General features: G+C 38.9%; 1 long non-coding RNA gene across 2 annotated transcripts; it reads left to right on the plus strand.

The window, feature by feature from the left end:
- The first annotated feature begins 164 nt into the window (after positions 1 to 164).
- Positions 165 to 7,758, plus strand: LOC144467315 (uncharacterized). Of its 2 annotated transcripts, XR_013493584.1 has the most exons (4): positions 165 to 746; positions 5,027 to 5,096; positions 5,897 to 6,031; positions 6,429 to 7,758. It is a non-coding gene; the product is annotated as an uncharacterized LOC144467315 (long non-coding RNA). The 2 variants fall into 2 exon arrangements; XR_013493583.1 differs by lacking the exon at positions 5,897 to 6,031.
- Positions 7,759 to 9,735: the final 1,977 nt, after the last annotated feature.

The raw sequence follows: 9,735 nt of genomic DNA on the forward strand, positions 1-9,735 counted from the left end.
CTACATTAGGGTCAAAAGTTTTGTACTTGAAAAAATTAAATTTGAAACTGAAAATTTTGAAAAATACAACAATGTATTCAAAATAAAAATAAGTGTATGAAACGTTTTTTCAGGTTAAATAAAATTTTGATTCACTTTGGTAGTTCTTTTGAATGAATAATTTATTTTCACTTTTCACTTCCATATATATTTTAACATTTGAGGTCTTATTTTTTTCAGTTGCATGTTTTATCTTTTCAGATTCAGATCTTATTTTTTACAGTTTCAAATCTTATTTTTTCACTTTCAAATCTTTTTTTCACTTTCAGATCTTTTTTTTTTTTTCAGTTTCAAATCTGTTTTTTGAGTTTCAGACTTTTGACCCTGATGTGGCGTGGGAGGCGTGGCATCAACTGAGAGGGGTGTGGAATCATGAGTGACAGCGCCTTCAGGGAACGTAGGAACTAAAAAAATTCTGACTCAACACTTACATACACCATATTCATGTGACTGGCAGTGTAAAAATTGATGTCAGTGACAAACTTCCATTTATAAATCTGTTTTAGACAGTACTGAGCACCAATTGCTGTATAAGAGCGATAAATTATGCCAGATTTTGCAGATCAACAGCCACATTTTAAGTGCTGATATGTCCGATTTCCACATAGCACTGTGAACGCAGCGTAGTATCCGCTTTGCTTGCAATAATGGCGTCCGGTCGGTCGGGTCAATCTGCTGGAGCCCATAGGCCTACATCCAGCACATAGGTGAGAAATGTTAAGCCAGAGATACTGGATGAAGGGAGATACCCAACTGTAGGATCGAGAAGCAGGTGGAATGAAAATACATTCTTCCTATTATTGCAGCCTATTGTTGCACAAAGCTTGGGCATTTTCTATTTATTACTAGCAGTAAATAACTGTTTGTAAGCTAACTGTGATTTTACCGCCTGTTTATCAAGATCACGAGATCTCGCGAGAACTTGTTTTCTGAGACGGACAGGGCTCAAACAAAGTTAACTTTCTCTTGATCTGTGCGGATGAAAAATGCAGCTTTAGTGTCAGAATGTTGGTAAGATGTGTGGCTTGTGGAAAATGAACCCAATATTTACTTTAGTGACTACAGGGCGAAAGAATTGACCATAAATTGTGATCACGTTCATTTTCCTCATTGACAACAATACATTCAGAGCTGCTGCAAGTCTCCTACGGGGGCGTGGCGCTAACGTCACTGAATCAGGAAGTGAGCTGAGTTGGTATCTCGCTTCATCCAATATCTCTGGTTAAGCTTTGGGAAATCATAACAAATATTAAGGGGTCGTTTTTGTGACAACATACTTTTTTTTTTTGTGACGTCTTTTAAGTGGCGAATTTGTCAAAGCTGGAAAGTGTGATTGTCCACAGCTCCATCATCACGGCCCTGTTGATGCTTCCTCATCCAGTAAACGTGTCCCCTGGACAGTGACGGACTGGCCATCTGGCATTTGGGCAAATGCTAGAACGGCCGCATGGTCCTGCGGCCGCCGGCCACCAGGCAAAAATATAAAAATAAATAAATAAATCTTCTCTTGGCGGCCCAAAACATTTTTATCGGCCACAATATACATATAAGTAGTAGCCGAAATATAATTTTAAATAAATATGAGTGAAATGGGGCTACCGGTAATATGAAGTGTTTTTGGTCATCAAGCATTTTCTCATTAAGTGATGACATTTGACATCTGACAAGTGACAAATGAATGATGGGTCATGCACTCAACATCAACGACAACATCACAACAAGAAAAGAAAATGGACTGAGGCACGAAAAGACGGGTGGAGAAGGGTGGAGCGGAGAAAAAGAGAGAGAAAAAAAGGAAAGCTATGCTCGCAGAGAGTGAAAAGTATGCGAAAATATCAGATTTATTTACAAAAAGTGTTTACCCGGCAGCGACAGACCGAGCACCTCTGCAGCAAGTGCAGCTAGCAGTACGGCCTCTGCCTCAGAGATGAGCAAACTCCTTCGCAGCCTGCTAACTACTTAAAGGTAAGACATAATAATAATAAATAATAATAACTTAATTTGTATAGCACCTTTCAAAACGGAGTTACAACGTGCTTAACAATAAAAACAATTACACAATAAAAACAATTAGTACATAAAACAATAAAACAGCAAATAATTTAAAAACAATTACAATAATTAATTACCATCAAGAAAAGACCATATGATAAATGTGAGTAAGAAGAGATTTAAAAGAAGACACTGAGAGACACATATTTATTTTTATACTCTAGCTGTGCAGTGCTCTTGTCATGTTTTGGTGAAGCTATTGTAATATGCATTGTGGCTGCTGTAACATTTATTATGGCTTATAACACATAGGGTCCTTCTTGTTTCTGTTGTAACTAGTGCTTTTGATAGAGCTATTGAAATGTGCACTGTGGCTGTGCAGTGCTCTTTTCATGTTTTGGTGAAGCTATTGTAATATGCATTGTGGCTGGTGTAAGATTTATGTTTCTGTTGTTATAATTTGGTTGTGCTGTATTCTGTCCAAGAGGGGGCGCCTATGGTTAATGGTGGAAGTAGGCTAAACCTTTAGGATGAAGTTGTGTGGTGTTTGATTTCAGATTTTCGTGTTTTGGTAGACATAGAGCTAGTATTATTAACTGAGGTTATTAGTCTGGCCTTTGAACGTGCCTGAATTTATGGGGGTTCTGCTGCTGCCTTATTATCTTGTGTGCTGTGCATTGTTGTCTACTGTACCAGTGCAATTGTAGTGAGTTGATTGCGTGGTGTGTGTTCTGAATTTCTGCATTCTCATCATATGGTTAGCTTTCCACATGCTCCCATGCAAGCCACAAATCAATTTTATCATTCATAATGACTGTGTCTGTATATCTCCTCTTCTATTGTGCATCAAGGCAGTGAGTGAGTGTGTGAGTTTCTATGGTAGTTGTGGAACAGTCTGTGTCTCTGTGGTGCTCTGAAACATTCCGCCAATGGTAGTGTTTTTTATGTTAGTATGTGTAAAATCATCAATCATAGTACCTAGTAATATGTGGGAGGGGGGATATGAGACACCATGCCTGTTCTTTCACAAATAAGGAACTGATGATCGAAAATGATGTAAAAATGCATATTTTTTTGTAAAATAATATGAAAATTTTTCACCCCTGGCTGGCCAATGCACCGCCATGGGGCCTCTGTGTCAAAAATGCCAGGGCCTCTTTTTGGTCCCAGTCCGTCACTGCCCCTGGATGAAACCTTTGAGCTTGGGGAAAAGGAAACAATCCTAACACACCTCCCTACTCACCTGACCTGGCTCCAGGTGATTTTTGTGGCACCAGGTGAGTAGGGAGGTGTTTTAGGATTGTTTCCTTTTCCCCAAGCTCAAAGGTTTCATCCAGGGGACACGTCTGGATGTGGAAGCATCAACAGGGCCGTGATGATGGAGCTGTGAAAATGTATGTTGTCACAAAAACTGTACTGTCTAAAACAGATTTCTAAATGGAAGTTTGTCATTGGCATCAATTTTTACACTGCCAGTCACATGAATATGGTGTATGTAAGTGTTGAGTCAGAATTTTTTTTAGTTCCTACGTTTCCTGAAGGCACAGTCACTCATTATTCCACACCCCTCTCAGTTGATGCCATGCCCCCCACGCCACATCAGGGTCAAAAGTCTGAAACTCAAAAAACAGATTTGAAAGTGAAAAAAAGATTTGAAAGTGAAAAGATAAGATTTGAAACTGAAAAAAATAAGACCTCAAATGTTAAAATATATATGGAAGTGAAAAGTGAAAATAAATTATTCATTCAAAAGACTTACCAAAGTGAATCAAAATTATATTAAACCTGAAAAAACGTTTCATACACTTATTTTTATTTTGAATACATTGTTGTATTTTTCAAAATTCAAGATCAACACATGAATTTTCAGTTTCAAATTTTATTTTTTCAAGTACAAAACTTTTGACCGTAATGTAGCTCCATACTACTGTTGTTGCAATACCTGTTTGAAACAGTGAGATGCTAGAGTGCGCTATCCGTTTGAATGCAATATATGATTTCAAGGTTAGATGGGAGAAATTCCTACACACTGTGACTTTAAGGTATAAGCCAAGCATCTTATACCTTAATGGAACAGTTCACCCAAAAATGACAATTCCATCATTATCCACTCATCTCCACGCTGATAGGTGCCAGGTGAAGTTCTTTAATCCACAGAACACTCCTGGAGTTTCACAGGAAAATAGTGTTGCAGCTTGAGTCTATGGTGAAATGTAATAAGCATTAAAGAAAAAAAAAAAAACCTTAAAAGACCTCCTTTCTGCTTATGTGGTGAAATCAAAGTCTCCTAAAGTCTTGCATGAAAAAGATGTCATTTTAGCTGAAATGTCCACTAGATATCCTTAGCCGGGAGCCACTTTCATGACCATTTTGCATACTAGCACTACAGTGAACACAGGCTAAAAATATGGTGTAAATGACATCTTTTCAAGTCAACTTTGCATGTTTTTGCTTCTGGAAATTTGGATTACGCCAGACAAGCAGTATGGAGCCATTTATTTATTTCATTTTATTATTATTATTTTTTCTTTTCATTACATTTGAAAATTTGTCACCATTTACTTCAGTTGTTTGGGAGGGAGCTGCAAAACTCTTTTCGTGTGAAACTCAAGGAGTGTTTTGTGGACTGAAAAACTAAACCACCTTCTATTGGCATGAGGGGTGAGTAGATAATGACTGAATTTTCATTGTTGGTTGATCTATTCCTTTAAAGAATGCCATGCTTCAATGAAGACTACAACAAAGTACAACAAACAAAAAGAAGGCAGTGTAAAAAAAGAAAAAGAAAAAAAAGTGTATAAAATAAATATTTGTTCATTACTTGTAATCAAGGTAAAAGTTTGAAATAACCATAATGTTGATTTGAAGTCATATCAACCAGCCCTAACAAGTAATGTCAAATATCAGTTTGGTTTACAGCAAAAATGCCATAATTATTCAGTGACCATTTGCCATCGGTGAACAGAGCAGCCTCTGCATTTTATTTGGTTTTCAGATTGTATATGCAGGTGCACACCTGCATCTACCTCAGTGAGGACCCTGATGACTTGGTACAGAATTACACGGTGAGTGTGTACAAGAGATGCCTTTGCCACATTTTAAAAATTAAGTTTGTTGAAACATAATTAAAAAAAATAAGTAGCCTAAGTTATAAGAGCTTAATTTTTTAATTTCAAAGCCTTGACATAATGGTTGAAATAATATGTTAACGGCATAAGAAATGCTGTGTTATATTTCGTCCCTCCTAAACGCCAGAGGCAGTGCATAAGCCTGTCATATTGTTGGACAAGCTGACGGCCACGTCAACTGCCATACCATCTGGCCTGTTGGCGTTGCGCCCCCTCCAGATGTGGCTGAACAGCTTTCATCTGGACCCCAAACTCCACAGGCGCAAGCTGATCAGAGTTTCACAGGCGTGCATTCGCACCCTGGCTCCTTGGAGAAACAGGGAATTCCTGCTGGGAGGTGTGCCCCTGGGTGCTATCCCAGGAGACTGTCGAGACGGATGTTTCCCGCTCAGGATGGAGTGCAGTTTGGCGCAGCAGATTGGTTCAGGGACGGTGGTCTGTCCTGGATTGCACGCACCACATCAATGTGCTGGAGCTGCGGGCTGTCCATCTGGCTCTCCAGCACTTTTTACCACACCTGCAGGGGAGACATGTGCTTGTCCGGTCAGACAACAAAGCCATGGTCTCCCAGATCAACCATCAGGGGGGCACCAAGTTGACACATTTGTTACGGGTGTCTCAGCGCCTACTGACATGGGCTGATCCCCATCTGTCCAGCCTGCGGGCAGTGTGGCTGGCAAGGGATCAGAATCAGGTGGTGGACTGTCCCATGTGGATACCATTTGTTGTGCTTACAGGGTCAGTGGTCGCCCATTGCTATCTGGGGTCAGGTGTCACTCTACAAGGGGTGTTTCCATTCCACGTCCTGAGCTGCTCTGAGAGGAAGACATCTGTGCTGCTTCACCCCGGGACTTCTGCCCCTGGGCAGTAAGGTGGGTTTGGGGGATTCTTCATGACGTTGTTGTTGGTATATGTCATCCTGTGCTTATGCACCACCTCTGGCGGTCAGGAGGTACGAAATAGAATGAAAAGTTACAATTGTAACTACGGTTCTATGAGTCCTGGATGACCACCAGAGTGCTGGGTCACTCAGAATCCTTGCGCGTTCGCAGATTTTGGGAACAGATCACCTTCTGACACCGGAAGATATAGCCTCCCAGAGTTCATGCAGGGGTCACAGGTGACATTGTTGATATTCGTACTCGACATGCGCTGGCGCGGGCAGAGGTATCCAGTGCTTATGCACCGCCTCTGGCGGTCATCTGGGGCTGATAGAACCGTAGTTACAATCATAACTTTTCGTTTAAATGAGATTGAGTTGTTCACCAGGGCATGACTGAGGCCAGCACACCAAGTGCCACAGAGGGAACGACAGTGGGGATCTATGTCACCAGAGAGACTCCCAGCAGTGACCATTCTGATGTGGGGGTCATCACTGAGGGTGTGGTGGCACTTCCTGATCTTGAGAATGTGGCCCTTGCATCTGCCATGCTGTTTGGACTTTTTTATGCCTTAAATATGAGGTATCTGTCAAAGCTCCACTACACTTTTGAAGTCATTCAAAAGGTAATAATAGAGTTAGATGCAGCTGAACTATCAAGAAAGGCCCAAAGCTTGAAAACTAAAATACAGCAGTAAGGAGAGCTCACTGTTCTTGTTCTTGGCTCACTGCTCCTGGAAAAGTGTGTGTGTAAGAAACTAAGAAACTCTACATTCCTGGACTGAGTTGTGTGGCTGGTTTGGTTGCCATCAGTATTGATGTCTTACAGTTGTAACTACTGTCAAGTTCTTTGCATATTGTATTGTTAATTCCATTTGCTTTTTTTTTTTTTTTTTACCAGGGATCAACCAATATGTTTTTTTCACAGCTGATACAGATTATTAGTAACAAGGAGAGCAATACCTGATATTTGGAACTGACATAGTTTATGAGCAGTAAAAAAAATGTTGGTGTCAAAATTTAGAACAACACAAATTCCCAACACAAAACAAAGAATAAAGAAATGTTTTGAAAAATAAATCCAATCTTATTAGAAATATGGTACCATGAAGCGCATTTTAAAATGAATTAATTTAATTGGCAATCTGATAACACTACCGATACCAATTATTGTAAAAAATGCTGAATATCAACTGATATTATCAGCCAGGCTGAATTGGTTTATCCCTAGTTTTTACAGTTGCAATTGCTGTGCAGATCTTTGGTCATGATCAGATCATATTTGGTCATGTAATACATTGTTGACTAATCTTGACATTGTTGCATTGTACAAGGTGCACTTGTTCAGTCAGTGTCTTTCTTGTTCAGGGATATGTGTTAATGAACACACCTATAAATCAGTGAGAGGAAAGAGTTAGGACTGACAACAGTTGTTCTTGTTTGTTTGCAACAATAAGGTCAGTGTTCATTAAAGTTTTTGACGTCCACTGAGGTTAACCATTGTCTTTGTTCCTCTCTTGCTGTAAAGGAAATTTCCTATGTATTTTTATCTTGAAGTATACAGTGTCTACTTTTACCACTGTGCCTTTGTTAGGCAGGCCAACCTGATGTTTATTTGGGATGCTGATATTGGATTTTTTGCTGATATCTGATATGCTGATATTTTCCAACTCATTTGGCAGATGCCAGTACTCATATATGCACTTTATTCCTATCTAATTGTAGAGAACACCAAGTCTCTCCTGTTGTGACATTAACATTATGCCTTTGGGACATCTGCTGTCCATGCCAGGTTCTGCAATAAAGGTTTGGGTAATGTTAAGAATAATCAAGAAAGTAAATTGAAAGGTATTAGACAACAAGAAAATAATTGAAATTGCTGAAATTTTAATGGTTATTTATTGTATTTACATTTAAAATCAGTTCTGTATTTACATAAGATTATTCATAAATAAAATTATAGAAATTAATTACATTTAATTTAATCTTTACAATTATGAAAATACTTAATTGACATTGCAATATTACAATAACAAATACTGTTGAAGTTAAGTAATAAGAGAATAAAAGGAAATGAAAAACATTGGAATAAAGTGAACAAATTGTGTAGGAGTAAAATGAACAAAGAGCTGAAATTACTTTATTCAATCACATTTCAATTTGGTTATGTCAACACAATGTACTTGTGTTGATTGAATATAAATGGTTAGGGTTGATTTAACACAATTTTGTAAGATGCTGTTGAAGCAAATGATCTGCGTGCAACCAAAAAAATAACATGAAACATGAAAAAATAACATGTTGGATTTACTTAATTCAATAGTGGAATTAAGTAAATCCAACATGTTATTTTTTCAGTGTACTTCATGTAAAATGCTGCTTCAGAGGCTTTTCCAGTCTGACCAAAATACAGTTCTCTGAAAAATGAATACTTATTGTGGTCATTTTCAAAGATATTGAGCACTGTGAAAAATTTTGTCAACTTGTCATTTGTAGCTTTAGTACAAATTATCTATTGCTACAGCACTGCCAAAACTTTTGATTTGTAAGTGGTTTGTAAGGCAGGAGATAACACGACCTGTTTCAACAGCTTCCACTTTAGTTTGGTGTGGTGAAGCCAGCATAACTGCACAGATGTATGTAAAAATGCACATGTAATGACTGTCAGTGGTAGACTGACTGAATGTAGAAAAACATTGATAACAAAGACATTGTTAAAACTGCACTATTATACTCAGGCTGCTCGTCATCTGTTTTGTAAATGTCATGTTCATTAATTGTGAATGTTTCAGAATGTTTTTGCACTAATGTTTTGTGCTCTTTTTTAGATCCACTGTGATTTGTAAAGTGTAATGCACATGTAGTCTAATATTGAGTAGCAAACTGATTAAATGTGAAAAGATAGTGCAGATATTTTTCATCTCAGGCTGCTCATCACAATGACCTGTGACCACCAAATTCAAATCACTTTATTCTTCAGTCCAAGAGGATGCTTGTGTCAAATTTGAGGAAATCCCCTCAAGGTGTTCTTGAGATATCACGTTCACAAGAATGAGACAGACAAGGTCACAGTGACCCTGACGTTTGACCACCAACAACTTGTCAGTTCATTGTGGAGTCCTGGGGGACGTGTGCAAAATTGGAAGAAACTCCCTCAAGGTGTTCTTGAGATATCGTGCTCACAAGGATGGGATGTACAGACTGACAACTGGAAAACATAATGCCTCCGGCCGCTGTGGAGGCATAAAATCTAAGGCTGTAAAATACTGCGTTCATTTTGATTAATTAATTACGGAAAAAATAATGTGTTCAAAAATTAACGCTGATTAATCACGTTCCGTGGTGCCCTTTGACCCGGTGTGTCAGTGAAGGCCACACTGGCTTTGCCACACGATGGAGGCAGATGAGATGATGTTGCTCAGCCTAGTGAATGGAACATCTACATTTTAAAAGCGCCCAGATTGAACTGTTGATAGGAGCACCGTACTCTGCAGCATCTGTAATAAGGAATTTTTGTACCATCGGACAACTTTAAGCCTGAAATATCACCTCAACGCAAAGAATTTGTCAGCAAACCCGGAGGACCAATCTAAAATGGCTTCTGATGCTAGCGCTAGCAGCCAGCCTCATCAAGCCACACTCGACCAGGCTTTCAGATGCAATCTGAGTCAGTCTACCTGTGCCCAGCTTACTAAC

Source organism: Epinephelus lanceolatus, chromosome 16, assembly GCF_041903045.1.
Source record: "Epinephelus lanceolatus isolate andai-2023 chromosome 16, ASM4190304v1, whole genome shotgun sequence".
Taxonomy (NCBI): domain Eukaryota; kingdom Metazoa; phylum Chordata; class Actinopteri; order Perciformes; family Serranidae; genus Epinephelus; species Epinephelus lanceolatus.